Source organism: Chamaea fasciata, unplaced genomic scaffold (assembly GCF_029207755.1).
Source record: "Chamaea fasciata isolate MVZ Bird 193981 ecotype frontalis unplaced genomic scaffold, bChaFas1.0.hap1 SCAF_3, whole genome shotgun sequence".
Lineage (NCBI taxonomy): Eukaryota > Metazoa > Chordata > Aves > Passeriformes > Sylviidae > Chamaea > Chamaea fasciata.
The window spans coordinates 48,866,381-48,886,918 of record NW_027094088.1 but is presented as its reverse complement, the minus strand read 5'-3'; the positions used below and the strand labels follow the sequence as shown (position 1 = coordinate 48,886,918).

At 39.7% G+C, this 20,538-nt stretch overlaps 1 long non-coding RNA gene across 1 annotated transcript; it reads right to left on the bottom strand.

Moving 5' to 3' along the window:
• Positions 1-1,043: 1,043 nt before the first annotated feature.
• Positions 1,044-7,267, bottom strand: LOC136286856 (uncharacterized). The gene is made up of 2 exons (XR_010720013.1): positions 6,694-7,267; positions 1,044-3,111 (listed from the first exon to the last, which is right to left on the bottom strand). It is a non-coding gene; the product is annotated as an uncharacterized lncRNA (long non-coding RNA).
• Positions 7,268-20,538: the final 13,271 nt, after the last annotated feature.

Sequence of the window (20,538 nt, the reverse complement as noted above, 5' to 3'; positions counted from 1 at the left end):
TTTGGATCTGTGTATGAAAGCAAGTGCAAATAAACTGGTGGAATTCACAAAGCTAAGATTTACTTTCCCAGTATCTGCCTTTTTGTGCTCACTCACTCCTTCACTTTTTCACTGTCTCACCCCTCCATTCTTCATGGCTGCCTTGTTGATGTGGCCTTTTGCTACTCAGTAAACTAGAAGACAAAATAAGAAATAGCATCAAAAGGGTTGCTGATGTCATGCATGCTAATAATGGTGAGCTGTTTCAGGCACTTCAGAAAGAGCAGTTTGTTAAGTTTTCACTGTTAATAGCTTAAAGGCAAATATAACAGCTTACTAGAGAAAAACAAAACCCCAAACCTGCAGAAACATTCATTTTCCATCTAAGTATACTTGTATTTTTCATTAGTGCTCTTGCCAAAGGCAGTAAGTCTGAACATCAACAGACAGGTATGTCAAATACAGAAACTACATTCCAGTCTGAGTAATTCAACATCTCAATACTTCCCGACAGAACATTCAATTCCTTTTATCTTATGGTTCTTGACTTACGTTCTGATGTTCAATGTGGCTTGCCTAGTCATCTTTGTTATAGAGGAAATTTTGCACGGAATAGTCTGACACCGTTGCTTGTCCCAATCAAGGATTTTATTAATTACAGCAAGCGTAACAATAAGGTAATGCAGCGCTGGGCGACAGGGGGACCATTGTCCCGCCACTGCCGCGCCAGTCAGGGTTTTAGTTCTTCCTCTTATACAGTCCGGTTTCCGGCGTGCGTGACTTCCTTGAATAGTACTCTGCGCATGTGCGTCTCTGTTGCTGGGGTCTGCTCTTCCCCTGCCGCGTTTCAAGACTCAGAATCGCTGACTTCCTGGAAAATATTGCTTACAACCGCAAATTATGCGAGACTACCTTTATCACTTAACTTGTCACCCATATCCTGGATTTAATGAACAAACATATCAGTAACAATATCCCCCCTTTGTCTTTAGGTTAATTTATGTTGTGCATTAAATCACTTAAGCTCTTGTCTGCTCCATTCCAATCCATCTCCCGTTTCTCCCTTTCTATTTTCTAAGTCCTCATATTTTGCTTGTACCAGCAGCAAGTGGGCAGCTTCCAGTCGCGCTTTTACTATTGTAATAAGTTTGTTAAAAATACAGGGACCAAAAGTTAATACAAGAACTAGTAAAAATATTGGTCCAGCTATGGTGGACAGTAAGGTAGTCAACCATGGGGAATGATTGAACCAACTCTCATACCAACTCTGATGGGATTCTCTTTCTCTTTCCCTTTTTTTTTCTAGTTGTTTTCTTAGTTCTCCTAGGGTGTCAAAGACTATTCCCGTTTGATCTATATAGGTGCAACACTCTTCTTTTAAGGCTACACAAAGTCCTCCCTGTTGCCAAAATAATAAATCCAGGCCCCGTCTGTTTTGTAAAACTACTTCTGATAATGAGCGTACTGACTTAGTTATGCAAGGGTGCTTTCTGCTGACTGGATATGGTTAGTGGGGAGCCTGTAGCCTCAGGGTAATTTGTAACCGGTGTTAGCTCTTCATCCTCCTCTAAAACTCTATTCGGTCCCATACCATAGGTATCAGCTGGGGCGGGTTCTTTCTTTATCACTATTAGGTTCCCTCTATCACGCCCAGGTTCCCAATGTCTAATTCCCCAATATTTTCCTAATACCCAGTCAGGGCTCTCTGGATTTATATACACATATTCACAAGTTCCTAAGTAAGAAATTTCTCCAGATGGTCCTAACCAATGCTTTGCACACCCTGTGGGACCAAATCCTGCTCTAATAAATTGATCTGCACCTCCCCCTGGAGTCCAATCGGAAGCAATAGTCTCACAGCCCCAATACCCACAGTAATACTCCCCTGGGTAATTACAGTAGCTCTTTCCAGGATTTGAGGCCGGACACATATAAAACCCAGTTAAATTCAAAACTCTCCCGCACTATTCTATGTTTGTCATGTTGCATAACCCAGCCTTAAAGGCTGGGGTCTGACTGGTCACAAGGGAGTCTAAAATTTTGTAGTCATTCATACGAATCAAGGACCATTTGAAAGGCTGGTGTGTTTGACCTCCTGTCTGCCTTACCCATAGGGATAATAATAGTAGTGACAGTAACAGTTGTCTACAGGTGGCTTTTTCATTGTAACAGTGGCTTGTTCCCATCTCATTTTCTTCTTCCCTGATTTTAGTCCCAGTCCTTGGACATTTCATTTTCCATGACCTCCTGGTTCCACCTATCCCAGGGCGACTTCCTCCACAGTTTTCTCTCCCTCTGCCTCGCCCGTCGACTCGGTTGCTGCGAGCCACGGGGAGACCCATCTTCTCGGCAGCAGGGATATTCTTCAGGAGGGGACTTTCGCCCTTTCTTTAAGGATCTCTGGATATAGGTGTTCCAGTTGTGGTCTTTAACCTGAGGAGCGTCACACCTTACTTCTTTTACCCGACGGCGACACACTCCAGCTATTATTTGTGCCACAAAAAGGACTGGTTCATTGGAATGGTAACAATATAGTTCGGGATTTATGCCTTCTGCAAATATGTCCCACCACTCTTTAGAGTCTACTTGTAATTCCCCTTGAGCTACTTTCTGAGCCAATACCAAATCAGTAAGCTCCCGCTGAATTTCTAGACAGAGGCAGCAAACACCTCTCGGGGGCCTGCCTCTGTGACAATGGGTCCACCACCTGTTTTCACAAACTAAACATTGGTAACATACAAAGGGGTAACAATTCCCATTACAATAAGAATCATTACATTTAATACAAACACAATCAGCATATATATTTCCCTTATGATCTCTTTCACGCTCTAGTTGATATTCTATCCTAAAAGTTTTATACCAATATTTTCTATTCATCAAGAATGTCCTTTCTTAATTTCCTGTTGCAGTTCCCCGAGTGAGTTTCAACTTTAAGTCTCCGGCTGGGCTGATGACCTTCCACCTAGGCTCGGGCACTGGTCCTTTTATACGACTGGCGTGAGTCCATCCCCGCTCTGCTGTTCGTACTGCTGTATTTGTTGTGAGGAGCACCAGATATGGACCATCCCAATGGGGCTGGAGAGTAGTTTCTTTCCGAGTTCGGATTAAGACCCAGTCTCCCGGTTGCACCTGATGTAGAGTAATATTTAAGGGTGGTCTCTGCAATATCTGCCCTTTTTCCCATAACTTCTTCCTAAAGGCCATCATCTCAGTTATAAATGCTTTCATTTGCTTATCTATTATTCCGGGATGGTCTCGAGGCATACCTGCATCATACGGCATCCCATACAGCATTTCAAAAGGAGATATCCCCACATCAGATCGGGGCAGAGTTCTGAGATTTAACAAGGCCAAGGGGAGACACTTAATCCAATTAAGTTTGGTTTCTAAAGTTAACTTGGTTAGCTGTTTCTTTAATTCTCCATTAACTCTCTCTACTAACCCCGAACTTTGAGGGTGCCACGGGGTATGTTCTTCCCATCTTATTCCAAGGGCTTCTGACAAGGCCTTAATAACTTTTGATACAAAGTGTGGCCCTTGGTCTGAGTCTATACTTTCAGCTACTCCATACCTGGGCACAATTTGTTCTAGTAACACTTTGGCCACCGTGTGTGCAGTGGCCCTTGCGGTTGGAAATGCCTCTACGAAGTGGGTGAGGTGGTCTATTAGTACTAACACATACTTGTATCTTCCCACCTTGGGAAGTTCAGTGAAATTTTTTTTTTTTTCTTTTTAAGAGCCCGCAAGATGGCGTATAATTCACATGCTTGGGCTGACCATGACGGACTCAAGGGTCCTGCTTCTAATACCTCATAATCCTTCCCTGCTACTAGTGCATACCCTGATCTACGTCTTCCATCCACTATCCGGGATGAGCCATCCACAAAAATTACTTCTCCCTCTGAGAGCCCCTCCTCCTCTAAATCGGGCCTAATCTTAGTCTGTTCCTCAATAGTTCGGAGGCAATCGTGGGCCAGTTCTTCTGATGGTTTTGGTTCCCCAAATAAAAACTGAGCAGGGTTTTGTAAAGATGTAGTTTCTAATGTTAAATTCGGGGCCTCCAGCAAGATTCCCTCATATTTTAATAATCTGGAATCAGAGATCCATTTTTCAGCTTTTTGCTGCAAAACACTCCTCACATTGTGGGGGGATAATACCTTAATGGTACTATTGAAGGTTATTTTTCGAGCCTCCTCTGTCATTAAGGCACATCCAACAATGGCCTGTAAACATGTGGGCCAGCCCCTACTCACAGGGTCTAATAATTTAGACAAGTATCCTATGGGCTTCTTTTTCCCTGCCCAATCTTGGGTTAATACTCCATATGCTGTCCCATTCTCTATGTTGGCGAATAGATAAAATGGTCGATTTAAGTCTGGCAAACTTAAAACTGGTGCATTTGCCAATTCTCTCCTTAATGCCCAGAGTTGCTCTTCATCTGTCTTTCCCCAACTTATACGATTAGACTCGGTGAGCTTGGCATATAAAAATTTAACTTTACTACTGTAGTTTTCAATCCATAAGCGGCAATATCCCAATAGTCCTAACCATTGTCTAACCTGTTTTTTTACTTGCTGGAGGGGGTAAAGATAAAATTCCCTGTACCTGTTCCGGGTCAATTGTCTTCTCTCCCTTCTCAATGTAGTGTCCTAAATACTTTACCTTTTCTTCTACAAATTGTAATTTAGATTTTGATACCTTCAGCCCCTTAAGCCCCAGAAAATTTAAAAGTTTTATGCTTTCTTTTCTGACTTGATTTTCCATTTTTCCTGCTATCAATAGGTCATCCACATACTGAATCAGAGTAATTTCTGGGTCTGGGGTAAAATCTTGAAGAATCTGTTCTAGGGCTTGTCCAAACAAATTAGGGCTTTCTGTAAACCCCTGTGGAAGCATGGTCCACCTCAATTGTTGTTTGCGCCCTGTGTCAGGGTCTTCCCATTCAAATGCAAAATAGTCTCTACAGCTTTCGTCTAAAGGGCAAGCCCAAAAAGCATCCTTTAAGTCTATTACACTGTACCACAAATTTTCTGGCCCCAATTTACTCAAAAGGGTATAGGGGTTTGCTACTACTGGGAATCTGGACATAGTGCGCTTATTGATTTCTCTTAAATCGTGCACTAGTCGATAAGTGCCATTGGGTTTCTTTACTGGTAAAATTGGGGTATTAAATGGGGACATACATGGTTCTAATAGTCCCTGAGATATTAATCTCTCAACTTCGGGTTTCAACCCCTTCCGCCCTTCTATAGACATAGAATATTGCTTAATTTGGACGGGGTTCTCCGGGTTCTTGAGGGTTACTTTAAATGGCGAGATGTTTAGTCTGCCCACGGTCTCAGGGGTATACCAGACTTCGGGATTAATTTCTTGTTCATCTTCAACCCTAAGGGCACATATTTTAATTCCCAGCTCCCCTTTTTTAACTTCCAAACCTACTCCTAATTCTACCATCAAATCCCTTCCCAAAAGATTAAAATCGGCTTCTGGGACTAAGAGAAAATTTCCCATACCTAATTTAGATTCTGTTTCTATTAAAACTTGTTGTATAATCCCTACCTTGAAGGGTTTTCCCTTTGCTCCAACCACATGGGCAGTATCTTTAGATAATTTGCACCCAGGGGGTATTTGCTGGAGGGTAGACCTCTCAGCTCCTGAGTCTACCAAAAATTCTACCTCCTGTGACTGGGGACCTAGTTTCAGTTTTATCAAGGGCTCTTTGTTCGTACGGGTCCCCAATACATAGAGCCCCTGACCCCCCTAATCTTCTTTGAATGCCGCCTCATCCTTTATCCTCTGTCTGCAGTCTCTTTTCATGTGTCCTTTCTTCTGCAGTAAACAAAATCCTCAAAATAGACTGTATTTCTTAACAGTATTTGAGTTCAAAGGGACAGATACAAATCCTAGTTGTGGCTGGGCTCCTCCTATTGGCACTTCCCTTAAGGGGAGTAACTCATGTTCTCTTTGCTCCCTTCTCCTCCTTCTGACTGCGGCTCCGATACCTTCATCTCCAGGGGAGGGAGGGGGTGTAGGAGGAGGTAATATCTGAGGCGCCGGTGGTAATGGGGGAAGTGCATACGGGGGTGGTATTAGGGGAGCATCCTCCTCCTCCTGCAATTTTTCAGTCTTTTTATCTTTATGCCCAAACTCCATTTGGGAGAGATTGAATATTGCTACTCCCTGGTCCCCTGGGCGGGTAACCCATACTGCAGCATAATCAGCCTCTTCCTGATTAAAGGGGACCTACCTACGTACCCACTGATTCAAAAATCTCTGAACCCATAATTCTGATGACCCAAACCTGGGCCACCAAACTGCCTTGGAGATTTGTCCTCCCCAGACTTCTACACAAAAGTGTATCATCTTAACTTTGTCCTTGTCCCCCGTGGTGGGATAATATTTCCAATTCTCTAACATAAACCCCAGCGGTGAATCCCTAAGAACCGAAGGGGGTCTCATGGGTGGAGGGGGCTTGCTTTTCCCCTGTCCCATCTTCTGGAATACCCTCTTTCAGCCGTGTGTGTACTCACTCACTTCCCCTTTTTCGTGGCCCAGTCCCTCGCGGGCGATGGGAAACGCACTACTTAAGGGTCCGCACTCACTTGGAGAATCTGGCTGCCAGTTCTCCTCTCACTCACACGTACACACGTTGTATTCCAGGATCCCAACCCAGCCCGGACGGATTCCCCTGCACAATGGGCAGTTACTTACGCGTCTCCTGCGTCTTCGTCCGGACCTCGAGTGCACCGAGCTTATAGGGTTTTCCTTACCTTATTGTTACAAATTTGGGTTCGTCGGTAAGAGCAAGATCCCGACTTCAGAACCAGAGGCCGCCTGTACAGGCGGGGCGCCTCCCCTAGTCCCTCTGTCGGATCCGTATTCTTATCCGAGTCACGGCACCAAATTGTTATAGAGGAAATTTTGCACGGAATAGTCTGACACCGTTGCTTGTCCCAATCAAGGATTTTATTAATTACAGCAAGCGTAACAATAAGGTAATGCAGCGCTGGGCGACAGGGGGACCATTGTCCCGCCACTGCCGCGCCAGTCAGGGTTTTAGTTCTTCCTCTTATACAGTCCGGTTTCCGGCGTGCGTGACTTCCTTGAATAGTACTCTGCGCATGTGCGTCTCTGTTGCTGGGGTCTGCTCTTCCCCTGCCGCGTTTCAAGACTCAGAATCGCTGACTTCCTGGAAAATATTGCTTACAACCGCAAATTATGCGAGACTACCTTTATCACTTAACTTGTCACCCATATCCTGGATTTAATGAACAAACATATCAGTAACAATCTTCATTTCTGCAAAGTGCAGGGGTGGATAACAGCAGTAGCAGCATCCAAAAAATTGACAAAGCACTGCCACAGCCCCTTTCTTCCCTTTCCTCCATGAGCTACATCAGGCACAAAGGTAGACAAATCACTGCCAAATGATAATCCTTCATTCTTTCCCTCATGGTATTTTTAATATTTTCCAGCCAGACTGCACAGACATAAATGGCCATTGAAATGCAGGGCAGCACTGAGTTAAACAGTAGCTGTTTGGTAGAGGAGAGGATCACAGGAGGAAACATCCAAGAATGACTTCCCAGGGATGCAGGTGTTGTCTATCATAACAGCATTTTTGCTCAAATGTGAAAAATGAAAAACAGATAATCGAAAATGGAAAACCATTTCTTAGTAGTATTGTGGACTTTCTGTCTTCTCACATCCTCTTTTTTAAAGAAAATTCTTTGACAGTGCTCTGAATTCACCTAAGTTTAAGGAAACTCACATCTGGCCTTATTTGCAATTAGAAGTTTCAGGTTTACAATGAAGTTAATGTAGTTAGGACACATTTCTACAGTTGGAACACAATTCTACAGCACAACAGATGACCTATGCTTCAAGCAGTTACTCTTTTCATGACTTTGATTTCTTGTCCTCTAACCATTTTATGAGGAAAAGAGCCTTTGTTATTGCTTTGCAATTTCCAATAATTGTATTACGCTGCAGGGAGAAAAAATCAAGTAGTCACTCAACAATAAGGAATATGTTTTTGCTGGAAAATGATATTTCTTTTGGTATTTTTCTCATATTTTTAGCATGCAGTTATTAGTGTGCAGAGGTAGATAAAGCAGAGTTCCTGAATGCAAATGGAATTTCCTCCTTTCAATTGGTAGAACTTTGATTATCTTTATGATTATATTTTCTCATCATGCAGTATAACCAAGAACAAAGTTCTGCAAGCCCTGTTTGTGCTCCTCACAGATTCTTGATTTTACCTTTGGTCAGCTGGAGGAACTGGTGTTACTTCATGCTACAGTTGGCTCCAACATCTTCCATTGGGGCACTTACCAGGTGTGAATGGCCCATACAGTGAATTTCACTTTCCTCAGGGGCACAGCTGCCTCTGTACCTGCTGATGGGACTGTGGAGGAGATAGAGAACAATTGGAGCTGCTTCTGTCCACCAGTTACAGCACATTCTTCACCATTGCTTTAAATTACTACTGGTAGTTTTTGTTAGTGCCTGACATGAAAAGGTCATTTGGAAACTGCTTCACACATCTTCCAAAAGCAACTTTCTTCAGATCATACATTCTTTTAAACTGAACTTTACTTACTTCTGTGGGCCTTAGAAAGACAGGAAGAGTAGGAACTGGCACTAGACTCAATAACTTACGAAGAATTTGAGGGAACTCAAAATATAACATTTATTTACAAATGTAACTGCAAATTGGAATGATGGCTACTTCCCTATGGATTTATTTTTAGGGTGGCACTGTCAAGCAACATCACCCATTGCCTAGAAATGAACTCTTACTATTGCCTCCTAAGGCAACTATGTTTCTTCACCTTTTTTTTTTAATTTTTTTTTTCTTATATGTAAATTATTTAATGGGGAAGAGCTTAAAGCCAACAGGAAAAAGTTTATATGAACCTGCTACATAGACAGGATTCATTCTCTTTTATTGCTACCATTGACTGAAGTCCTTGTCTATCCCTAAATGTTTACTCTTCTCCGTGCTTTCAAGCTTCCTAGTGGGAGCAAGTACCTCAGTAGAGGTGTTCAAAAAAACCAACCTGCATTGTTAGTTTTCTGTCATGCGCTTTGAGAAGCAGTATGTTACATTTTGCCTGGGATAAAGAAATACTGCAAGGCATCACTCTTGAGTGCTTGCTCCCTACTCCAGATGTGAAGGGGCAGTTTCTGCAATGGGATGCTTCCCAGGATCTGGACATTGTTTTGACAGCAGTCAGAGTGGGCATTTGGCTGTGTGCAGTCTGCAGAGTACAGACTGGCATCTATTTAAGTGGGAACCTAAATGTGGGGGTTTTTTATCACAGATTTCTCCTTTCTGCCACAAAACTTCTAAATTCTGGCACACAGTTAAAGGGGCAACACTTGTGCATGGAGCAATGAAAGACAAATCCATTTAGAGAGTTTCAGCTTGTAGAAATGGACATGGAGAGCTATCTATGCAAATACAAGTGATCACAAGTGATCTCAGAGCTGACCTGGAAAACCTGCCAAGTAAGTGTTCCTACATGATAATACCAACATTTCTGTGTACTTTCTTGCCTCCTGACAACAAGCTATGGCAATATCACACAAATATTTACTCTAGAAAGTCTCCCTAATGTTATTCTTGCTTTCCCCACATGGGGTGTTTCTGAGTTGGCAGGAACCATAAATACAGTCTCCTGGGGTTTGGACTTATTCATTTTGCATGAAATCCAGGATGCCACTAAAAGAAAAATGGCTGACCAGTATAGTGTTTGATTGATTTTTTTTATTTCTTATTCAGGACTTGAAATCAGCCAAAATATTTGCACTCAGTGGGAGAGATTTCATGTATCAGCTTTCATTTCTGATAGTTTTTTTGGCTGTTTGTTCTTATTTTCAACTGGCTTTAAAACGAATTATTTTCATAGTAATGTTTATTGGCAAGTTTGTCCTTTAACTGTCCATTTTTTGCCTTCTTGCCATTTTTTTAATGACCATTGACAAAGGTATTGGGAAAATGATGTATGCTTTAAAAAGCAGACATTCATCTAAGAGAATTTTCTCAAAAACAGGAAATTTAGAGTTCTTAATGGAAAAGTCATTTTAGAATCTTTATATTTATTCTTAAGTCATCCTTTTTAAACTAAATCCGTGGAGCTTGGATGATCTTGCAGAAACTGAATGAAACAATCTAATGGCAAAACTCTAAAGACATTGTATTGAGAATAATTTGTTCTTGAAGTAAAGGCAGACCTTCTTTCTTAACAGTAATATATCCATTCTACATAGCCAACTGAAAATGCCAGCTGAAAATGCAAGTACAATCAGCTAATGATGACAAAACCTCAGGAAACACGTTCTCCATTTGAAAGATATTTCGGAAAGAAAAGTTTCTGAAGAGATTCCTTTTTCTGTGCTTGCTGAGATGTGATGAGAAAAGTTGCTTTGTTATGATTCCATATCAGAAGAAGAATTATGAAGCTGTGGCATCTCATGGCCTTGAAGATTTACAAGATTCTCATTCTCTACTGTCTTTCTTTTTTGCAGAAGCATCCACATTTGTAAATTCACCAATTCAGGAGGGCTGCATCTTACACTCTTTATGCATAGCAGCAAGCAACTTCCCAAAATTCTGTGGGTGGAGGTGTTATAAGTATCTTAGGGAAATTGGGTGTAAGTAAAAATTCATGATTCCTTGATATTTCCTGGTCAACACTGAATGGTCAAGCTGAAGAATTTTCTGTTTCAAAGAGAACAGAAGTATTGTGCTGTGTTTAAATTGGATCTGACTCCCAATTTCAGATCAATCTCTTGCATACTAAATTTTAAACAATTGTATGGGTTCAAGATATTGATTGCATAATCTTGGTTATTATTAAGTGAATAAGTGATTTCCCCTTGATAAGGCTGAAGTCCTTTTTAATTCAGACACTTCCTCCAGACCAATGTGAGTGGTATGATGGCTGGAAAATAGGATGGGTGTGATATGTTGACTGCATTGTGCAAGGTGAGGCTGTGTCTTGGGTGATTGCTGACACTACAGGATCAAGCATAAAGCTAAAGGATGAGCCTCATGCAAGGGCAGTGTTTTGCATATGAGACCTTCTGATTCTGGCTGCAACCAATAAAAGTTAAACTGGTGATGCAACAGTAGGCCATGTCCATGGAGGCGGGGGTTTTCTGCCTGTCTTAACTAGCTCTTCTTAAAATGTGACCTGTTACATTAAGCATCATAACTCCTCAGACGATGGGACAAAAATGATTTCAAGCAAAATAAAGACCTACATTGTACGCAATCCCTTATTTCCCCTACTTGCAACTATACTAACAAAAGGGGGAGGGACATATTAAAATATTAAACATGTATCAAAGTTTCACCAAACTGTTTTTATGATAGTTGCTCACAGGACGACCTTTGGTATTTTCTGAAAAGCTTTAAATGTTCCTGGATCCTTTAGAGAATGTAAGGGAACCAGGAATTGAAAAGGCTGAGCAGGGCAGACTTCAAAAGTGATTTATGCTTTGATAGAAGTAGTAACTCCTTCAGCAGTTCTCGCCTAGAGAGAAAGTGATTGTAGAGTGAATTACCACCTAGTTTTTGCTGTTTGTTCTAATTTATTCTGCTGTTGTTCTCACCCATGGACATTTCTTGATCTAGTTGTGAGGTACAAATATTTCTATATGCTGGAATCCAGAATTCCATTTGCTCTCTTAGTCACGGATTTCTTGAAGTAGGCAGCACCCTTTTGTGACAGACCCCAGGAGACAATTCAGTAACATGACTTAAAAAGACCTTTATTCCTTCACACATCTTGTTTAGTCACTTAATGATAACATGATGTGGCATTTCAGTATTTATAGCTTTCCTCTTTCCCTTTGTGTCCCTGTGCATTAATTAAAGGTACATTTACTCAAAGATTTTTTTTTCATATTGCTATAGTGATGTACTTCCTTGAACCAGCTCCAACTAGTAAAAAATAAGAACTTGAAAAACTTTTTTTGAGGTTTAACAGTTTCTGGATTTAATTGTTTATGGTGCTCAAGCTGAGTGGAAAAATCAAGAAGAGAATACCAGGAAAATGACACACTATAGAAGGAGAAGCAAGTCTCTATTAAGGTAAGTAAAATCTGTTATCCTCTTCATCTACTTTCTGAGTGATAAAAACCTTGTCCAACTTCCCAAAATATTCTCAGTTTTCATAAGATATGCTTCCCACTACTTCTCCTTACAAGCCTCACCTGTTTTATACGTCAGAAGAGCATTGTTACGAATACAAAATTCTAAGTTTGATCTGGCATCATTAGCTAAAATGATAATTTACTTTTACTTGGGATATTCTGGAGGAGAAAGGACAGATATTTTGCAGTAGGTTTGCAGATTATTATAAGCATTTTTAAATTATGATTCCTTTCTGGTTTCAATTACCTTTTGGGAAACAGCTTCTTCCATTTCTTTGCCTCTGTTTCTTTCTAAAGATTGGTTTTCGTGCAATTCTTCTCTAATAGTTAGGATATACTGTATGATGGAAAGCCAGCTTCAAGATCTAGTGTAATGAAACCAGAGACTTTTGAGTGCTATGTCACCGAGGAAAGGAATGAATTTTTTGCAAAAGAGCTATCCCGTGGTTAAATATCAAGCATTGTGAACGAACTGTTTTTAAGTAGTGGCTCCAGAAACACAGAGGGGGTAATGTTGGACAGATTTATTTTTTTAATTAGAAAATAAGTCTTTCCTGAGAAGAAGTGCCTACAAGTATTTGATTTTTTTGTAGAAGCTCGAAAGGAGAACAACACACTGGTGAATTACAAGAGTAGTCTTGATGTTCAGATTGTTCCAAATTATTTAAATACTAAAAAATAGCACAATGGTAGAGACAAGAATATTCATGTGCTCTGTATTTGAAAATAGAAACTCTATGATTCTGTGATGTCATCCCATTTCTATAAATAGGAGTAACTTAAATGAAATGTGCCTCATCAATGCCAAATTAAACGGTATTATCTTCTAACATCTGGGCTGGCAGAATTCCATTTTTTCTGTTTGCAAATAGTTCATGTAACATTTTTTATTCTGCATGTTTCTATTTCTAGGTATCCATTGTGTAGCATGGGTTAGTCATTCATCAAATGTTTATTTTAACAGTTTTATAAACATGTATGATGCTTTTTCTCTTCCATAATTTGACTGAAACCATAAAATAAAATAAAATAAAATAAAATAAAATAAAATAAAATAAAATAAAATAAAATAAAATAAAATAAAATAAGCAAATTAAAAATATGACTAAGACAACATGTTAATTAACCACAGCCCTTTTCTGAACTGTAAAAGATGCAGCAACTGTAATCTTTTGTTAGTAAAGCCATTTAGCACAACCTGTAGGGAAAAATAACTAATGGAAACCATTTAAAGTACACACCATTAAATTCCTTGGGACTTACCACTCTTCATATATAGAAATACAGAGAAATGTTTAGATGTATAACTTGAATTATACTAATTCCAATCCTGTTTTTTAATGGGTTCAGTTCTATTGGTGGATTTCCAAAGTTAAGCCATCCACTTCACTATTTTCAGTTGGTTTGTATAAGAGGAACTTTACTCAAATGATAACTCTGCTACTAGATATTTTTTCCTTTCCCTGAACACGTGATACGGAAGGAGCAGAACTCAAGATTTTTGAAATGAAGCTGATATGAAAGTAATTTCATCCTGAGAGAAACAGAAAATGAGGAAGAGACCAGCTGACCAACTCAACTGGCTTACAGCACTGCCGTCCTGTGATTATCCTAGGTACTAGACATGCTTGTTGTATCTGCCTAACAGTGCTCCATCTGCTAAACCCAAGTCTGTGTGCTCCTGGAATGTTTAGTGCAACATCAAATAGAACTGAGCAGCTGCTTAACAGTTCCACACCATCCCAAATTGCAGTTTGAAGTGGATTGAGGTGGATGGTATTGGTGACTTTAAGACTAGAAGAGTCATTGACACAGCATCATTCCAAAAACTTGTTTCTCTACTATTCAAGCAAAAGACATTAGCCAGGAAGGGTGAGAAATCCACAAAGAAAACCCCAGTAATGTACTTGAAGCCTCAATACTTTGTCTGAATAGTGTGAGAGACATGAACTCTGACTGAGACTGCAGGTCAGGTAGATCTTCACTGTGGAGAGCTGCAGTAGCAGACACTGGATGAGGGTACTTAGGGCACTGAAGCCTCTGCTAACAGCCATCCCAGAAAAGAGGCTCCCACAACCTGTCCTTAGGTATTTGTGTTATCATTTGTTGCTGGATACAAGATTTATTTTGCAGCTGTCTTGTTAATGCCATGGTTGATGTTAGCGCTGTGAGAGCCAGAATTATTGCCTGAGGTACGTTTAGTCTCATATGCTCTGTGACCTTCACACTGTGAGCTTCATCTTCGCCAATGTCAGCCTTTTTTAGGGAATTTACAATGTTTCTATTTGTCATTGTTTGAACATTTCCAGTCACTTAAGAGGAAGAGGGCAAAGAGCAGGATGAGTGAGGCTGTTGCTTGGACACAAATGGCTGTTGTCTGGACACTGATAAGTCTTCTAAGGACAGATTTTCTTACTGCGGAGGAATAAACCCTAGGATTCCCACCTTTTTTTTTTTTTTTATTTATTAGAAAAAAAATAAACAAAAGAAAAAAAAAAGCCAAGACTTACTTCAGTTAAGCTATTCCAGAAATCATGCAAAAGCTAAGTTTGAGAGACACCAGGTGAATAATATTGCCATTTCTTCAAATATTCAATTTGGATAACTCAGCTTAAACCCCAAACCCACTTATGAGCTTTACTGAAAAATAGTGCTGGTAACACCATTTACCAATTATTTTGTGTTCCAGATAACAAGACAAGAGGAAAAAGAGGAAACCAAATTTGACCAAGTGTGACCACACCACCAGTGTTGTGCTTGAGGAACCTTGAACTTATGTGAGTTAAAGATTTTTCCACTCACATCTTCAAAGGATGGGAATCTATTTGTGACTATGATGCCTAAAAAAGCCTCTGTTATTTGGATGTCTACATGCAAGGGATTTATCTATGCTCCCACTGTAGTCAATGGAGATGTTGCATTCAAGACAGTTGTCCTGACAAGGGTGCTGTGTACTTTTTGAGTTGTCCTAGAGTTTCCCGGACATTCACATAGTCAGATATGATGTGAGAACTATGAATGACCAGAGGCCCTCTGCAGAGCTGACTGAAGGCTGGGAGGGGTAACCTGGGTCTTCTGAAATGGCACTTCGTGTGTCCTTGTCCAAACAACTGACTGCAGTCTTAGCTGTGAGCTTTAGAGAAACATGAATTACTTGCTAAACTCCGTTAACTATTCTCACGTGCAACCCTGGAGTGGCTATTTTGGATGCCACAACATAACTCAAAGAGTACTAGAGGTCCACATTTAGGCATCTGAACTGAGACCTGCATCTTTATGAATTGTAATGGGAGCTTGAACCTGAACAAGAATTTCAGTGTCCTATTCTTGAAAAAAATGCCATCCAAAGTTCCCACCCATTTCCATTTGCTGAGATTTAATAATTAGAAACCAGATGTCTTTCTATGAAAGAAGGAAAAAACGCAAAAACCTTGATTCAGTAATCTCAGTTTTTCATGAAAAATATCAAGCAAGTAAAATCCTAAACTAAAGGACATAGCTTGGCACTAGTTGTAGACTAATTTGGTCAACTTTTAAAAGTGACATTGCTGCACTGGTCAAGGCCTCTTGTTAGAAAGTTCTAGTACTAAGAAAATAATCTCGATATGTATCCTGTGTACACACCATAACTGTATTCTGCAGACTTTACTGAGATGTGGATAAATATCCCATCCCACAATTATAGCAGGAAAGGAAATTTCTATAGAGTAGTTTGGCAGTAGCTGCTTTGCCTGTGTGTCAAAGTGTTTGGCAATACCTCACAGAACAGTTATGGAATTTGGGGTTTACGATTCACCCTTTTCCTTCAGCCATTGTCAATGTTTTTCAAGCTACTCAATCAATCTCTTATATTTTTCTGCCTCTCTTCTCTGAGACTTTGTCTTTCTTCATAATTTTTCGTCACTGATAAATGCCTGAAATGTGTGGCAGGAAACTTGAAGTGTAAAAATTTTAAGAAATGAGCACGTCTGATTCTTTTCTCATTGCCAGGTTGCCCTGACATTATGTTCTCTGGTGATTGTGGGAATCCATTACTTAGGCTTCTGATTTTATCCCCATCTTGGACCTGAAATAGCAAAAAATAGGTGGTTCCTTTGTTCCCATCAACAGGATGTTTCTTTAATTCAAACTTCAGCAGTGAGCAAGTCAGATGTTTGTGGTACTTGTGTTTTCAAAGTCCATTAAGTGATATGGTGGTACCTCTTGCTGTCTCTGCATGAAAGTTAGCAGCTTTTCCTGCTGAAGGGCCTTTGGGGGACACATAACGTTTCATAATATGGAGGTAGCAGGCAGCCACACACACCAACTGCATGTCAAGAGCTGTATGAGTCTTAAAAGAAAGAGCAAAACATGAAATTTTTTGCCCTATTGATTATTTTACTCTTCAGTGTATTTCTTCATTATCTCTTAATGTTCCAAAAGATCTAGCAACTTTTTCTGTGACCTTCACTGGAATTTGATTTTTCATCTTACACATTCTTAGCCAACAGCTCATCAGCTTGAAGGATTGGGCTTGGAGAAAAAGATGCTTTAAAACTTTTTTTGGAAAGCACTAAGATCCAAGTTATTTTTTTCATTTTGCTCTAGTGCTGAAGCAGTCTGCTGAAAGTTGTATGTACAAAATGTCCTCAGATAATGGGTGCCTTGCTAGGTCAGGTGGCAATTTTATGGCAGACTGCTGCAGTTTTGGAGCGCTCCGAAGGAAGTGCTCCAGTATTAACAAAGGAAGTGTGTCATTACTGTTGTGACTGTTCCACTACTTGAAGAGAAAGGGTCACTAGACTGCGTCCCAAGGCTGTAGAATATCTATATTATTTTGAGGTTTTTCTTTACTGTTCCAGGTTACAGCTGGAAGAGAGAAAGGTGACAGGGTTCCAAGTTTGCTCCTTCTTATTCACTGCTGGAGTAAATACAATGACAAAAAATTCATTTTGTCATTACATACATGACTGGCAGAAGTCGAAAAGACTTGCTGAAGAGACCGTGTTGTACAAGGGAAATAGCTGCTTCAGAAACTTCTCAACTTTTATAATTAATGTTTTAGGATAATGGAGTATACAATGTAGCCATCTGTAACATCACCTATATAATATAGGAGGGTATAAAGAATTGTAGTTCTTGTTAGCCTATGATGTTATATGTTTTATGATAGGAAATAAAAAAATTTCACATATAAGAGTAACTCAGATGCCTCACACAGGGCTGTAATAGTTTACTGTCGTCAAACAGCATTGCCTGTATTACTTTATGTAAGTAAACATATATTACTCTAGTTACTTCTGTAGGTAGGCAACTTTAGCAACAGGAAATCTGTTAGAATTTTCTCATTTTCAAGGATTAAAAGAAAATTTTTATGAAGACACATGATTCCACACTCTCTTCAGTTTGTCTTTATCTAAACTACACAGTGACCATCTGAGAGTGCTGTATTCCAAGCAAACAATTGTGTGTTTACACAGAAGCTTTCTTTAATTAATTTCCTTCCCCTTCACCAGACCTCAGGCAAGGCTCTCTTTTCTTCTTTTTTGCCACAATGGTGTACACCATAATGGAGTATAGCTATTCATGGGACACAGTATAGCAATCAGAAGCAAATTACACCCTTTAAAATTACCATCCTTAGTCACAATACCTAAAACAATGTGATAATTGCTGTCATGGCAACATGGGAAAAAATAGACTAGTCATTAAACAAATACTATAATCATTAATAACAAGTGGCATGTGAAATAACAATTTTCTACTAATCACTAACCTAGAGCTGTAGTGCAAACTGAAGATTTTCTTTCACAAAGTAAACTGGAGGCTTACAGCTAGAAAGGCATAAACTTGCAAAAATATTTTGCCCATCATCAGGTTTTATACTGTGTTTTGTACAGCTATACATTTCCCCATACATATATGGGTTTCTATTTGCAGCAGTTATACAACTGCACTTGAATTTCTCCTTTGCCCTTTTAACCTCAAGTAAGCTTATCAAACTCAAATTTTGAGAAAAAAACCTACCTTCAGATTTTGGTCACTTGCATTGTCAGACTTTCCAATTTTATAAAAGAAAACTCATATAAGGAAACTATTATATTGGAAACAAAAGGTGCTAGGGCCACTTTTTTCATATTGCTCACTCATTTTTTAGTCTCGGAGGAGAAGAGCATTGGACAGAGGAGAAAAGAAAAAAAAGTTACACCAGCAAATTTGGCATGAGCTTAAAAGGGCTTCCTTTGATGGATAAGGCCAAGCTAAAGAGAAACCTGGGAGAATCAGTGCTTTTTTTCTACATCAGAGATGCCCAACGGTATACCACAAAGCTGAATATCTGAAGTCTTGTTATCAGTGCAGGTAGGGAGAGAATGAGGCAGAACTGGGCAGCTGTGTGCATCTTCTAGCTGTCAACGGATGTTGTTTGGAGTCTTAAATCCCACAATTACCAGAAAATGATCATTCCTTATGTGGGTAGTGAGGAAACTTGTCCTGTCTGTCTAGCTGGCTACATTTTCTGAAGGAAATCTGGTTCTTCATTCATATTAGAGCACAAGCTCACATAGCATTCATGAGGACCACTGATGTGATTTAAACTCTGTGACTTTTAATTTTACATAGACTATGAGTCTAAGCATTATTTATGCCTCAAGAAATGGCCTTTAAATCTTTCCTTTGTGTTTGTTTTCTCATTGACAAAAAAGGTTTACACCAGAAAAGTAGTCAGCTAAAGTTTGATTTATATGTTGCCAGTGTATTCCTTGAAGAAAGGTAATAGAACCACTGAAGTGCAATTAAACTGGGAAATGAGTATTTTTAATTTTGGTGCCTATCACTGGTGTTTTTAAAGGCCCGAGGCTGGAGCCTTCTCACCATAAACTGTTCAAAGGCAGTGAGCTTGTGTAAGACTGTTGGAAAAAGGGTTAGATGGTCAGAAGTTTTGTCATTCAGCTCACTAATTGCAGCTTGTTTATTACCTTCAAATGTGCAGAGGAGCAAAATGGTCTCTGCACTTTTATTTCCATTCAAGGGTAGGCAAGAAAGCAGGGAAGAATTTTGGCCCCTTATTTGTCTCTCTACATCTCTTTGTATTTTTCTGACAAGTCTTGCTTCCTTGGAAAACAATCCAGTTGCAAACCAAACAAATATTTTCCTTCTTGTGTCTTCTCCAACATATATGGGCGGGCAAGGTGTGTCTCCCACAGCTGCCTGCCCAGTCCAGACTGCAGGATCAGGCTGTGTGAGGCTGAGATATCCCTGCCCAGCAGGACCAGTGCCTCTGCAGATCCCTGACAGGCTCTTTACTATGCCTTGATTGAGAGAAAGATGAAGGAGGCAGTGACGACTTTTTTTGTGTGTTTCTCAAGTTTTTTTTCCAGCAAGTGATGCTCACTAGCCAAAACTATCCCAAGTACGGCTGAGTCAGTTCATTTCTCCAAAATAATTTGGAGATAGACACCATTAGCTTGTTGGGAACTTACCCAGGTGGGCAGGCATGGGGAGGGAATGACCAAGGGAAGGTTTAGACTCATGTGAATATTTCTGTTATTTTCACAAGTTAGTCATGATCCTGAGTGGAATGGAGCAGTGAAGGAGGGTCACTTTTGAAGAGAAAATACTTTCCCGCCATTCTTCCTCATTAATTGACTTCACCAAGAAAAAAAGGTTTTTGCTCAAGTACACCAAAAATTAACTCCTGGTTTTATTTCCATTTTTCTCTGTCATAAACAAACTAAGAAAACCCCTCAAAAGACAAGTAAAAAAAAAAACAAACCCATACAAAATACTTACTAACATGTTATGCAAACGGCACGTTAACTTAAATGTGTCAAACTAATCTTTCATGAACTATAAACAAGTCTTCATTTGCTTTCAGTTATTTCTATTTCTCCATTTTAGTGGTGATTTCCAAATTGTAGCAAGCCATATAGCTACCTCTAATCTTTATAGCAATGGCTTTTAAAATATTCAAAATGAGTAATTTATTTTTAATGATCTTTAGCTCTGAAACAGCTTAGGCAATGTGCTTTATGCTTGGCAGAAAAATTCTTCTTGGTCCCCAAGGAAAACTTGCATTTTTTTTCAGGCTAAGCCAATTTTGATAACGAAGATGTTTATTAAAAAGAGGGAATTACAGAGAAGCAGACAGAGCAGGGGAACTAGTGTTAAAGGCAGTGACTGAAAAGGTCCCTGGGGACATTTTAAAACAGAATAAATTGAGGCTGATTTTTGACTGATTTGAAACCTCTCTGATCATTTTTACCTAGGAAAGATTGGTATGAAACACTATGAAAAAAGAATTTCATTCATCATTTACACTAATGGGAACTTAGCACACTGTGTTTATATGTAGGTGAAGTACTCAAAATAAAAGCTGAGAACTAACAGAAAATATTGTTGGGCGCATCTGCG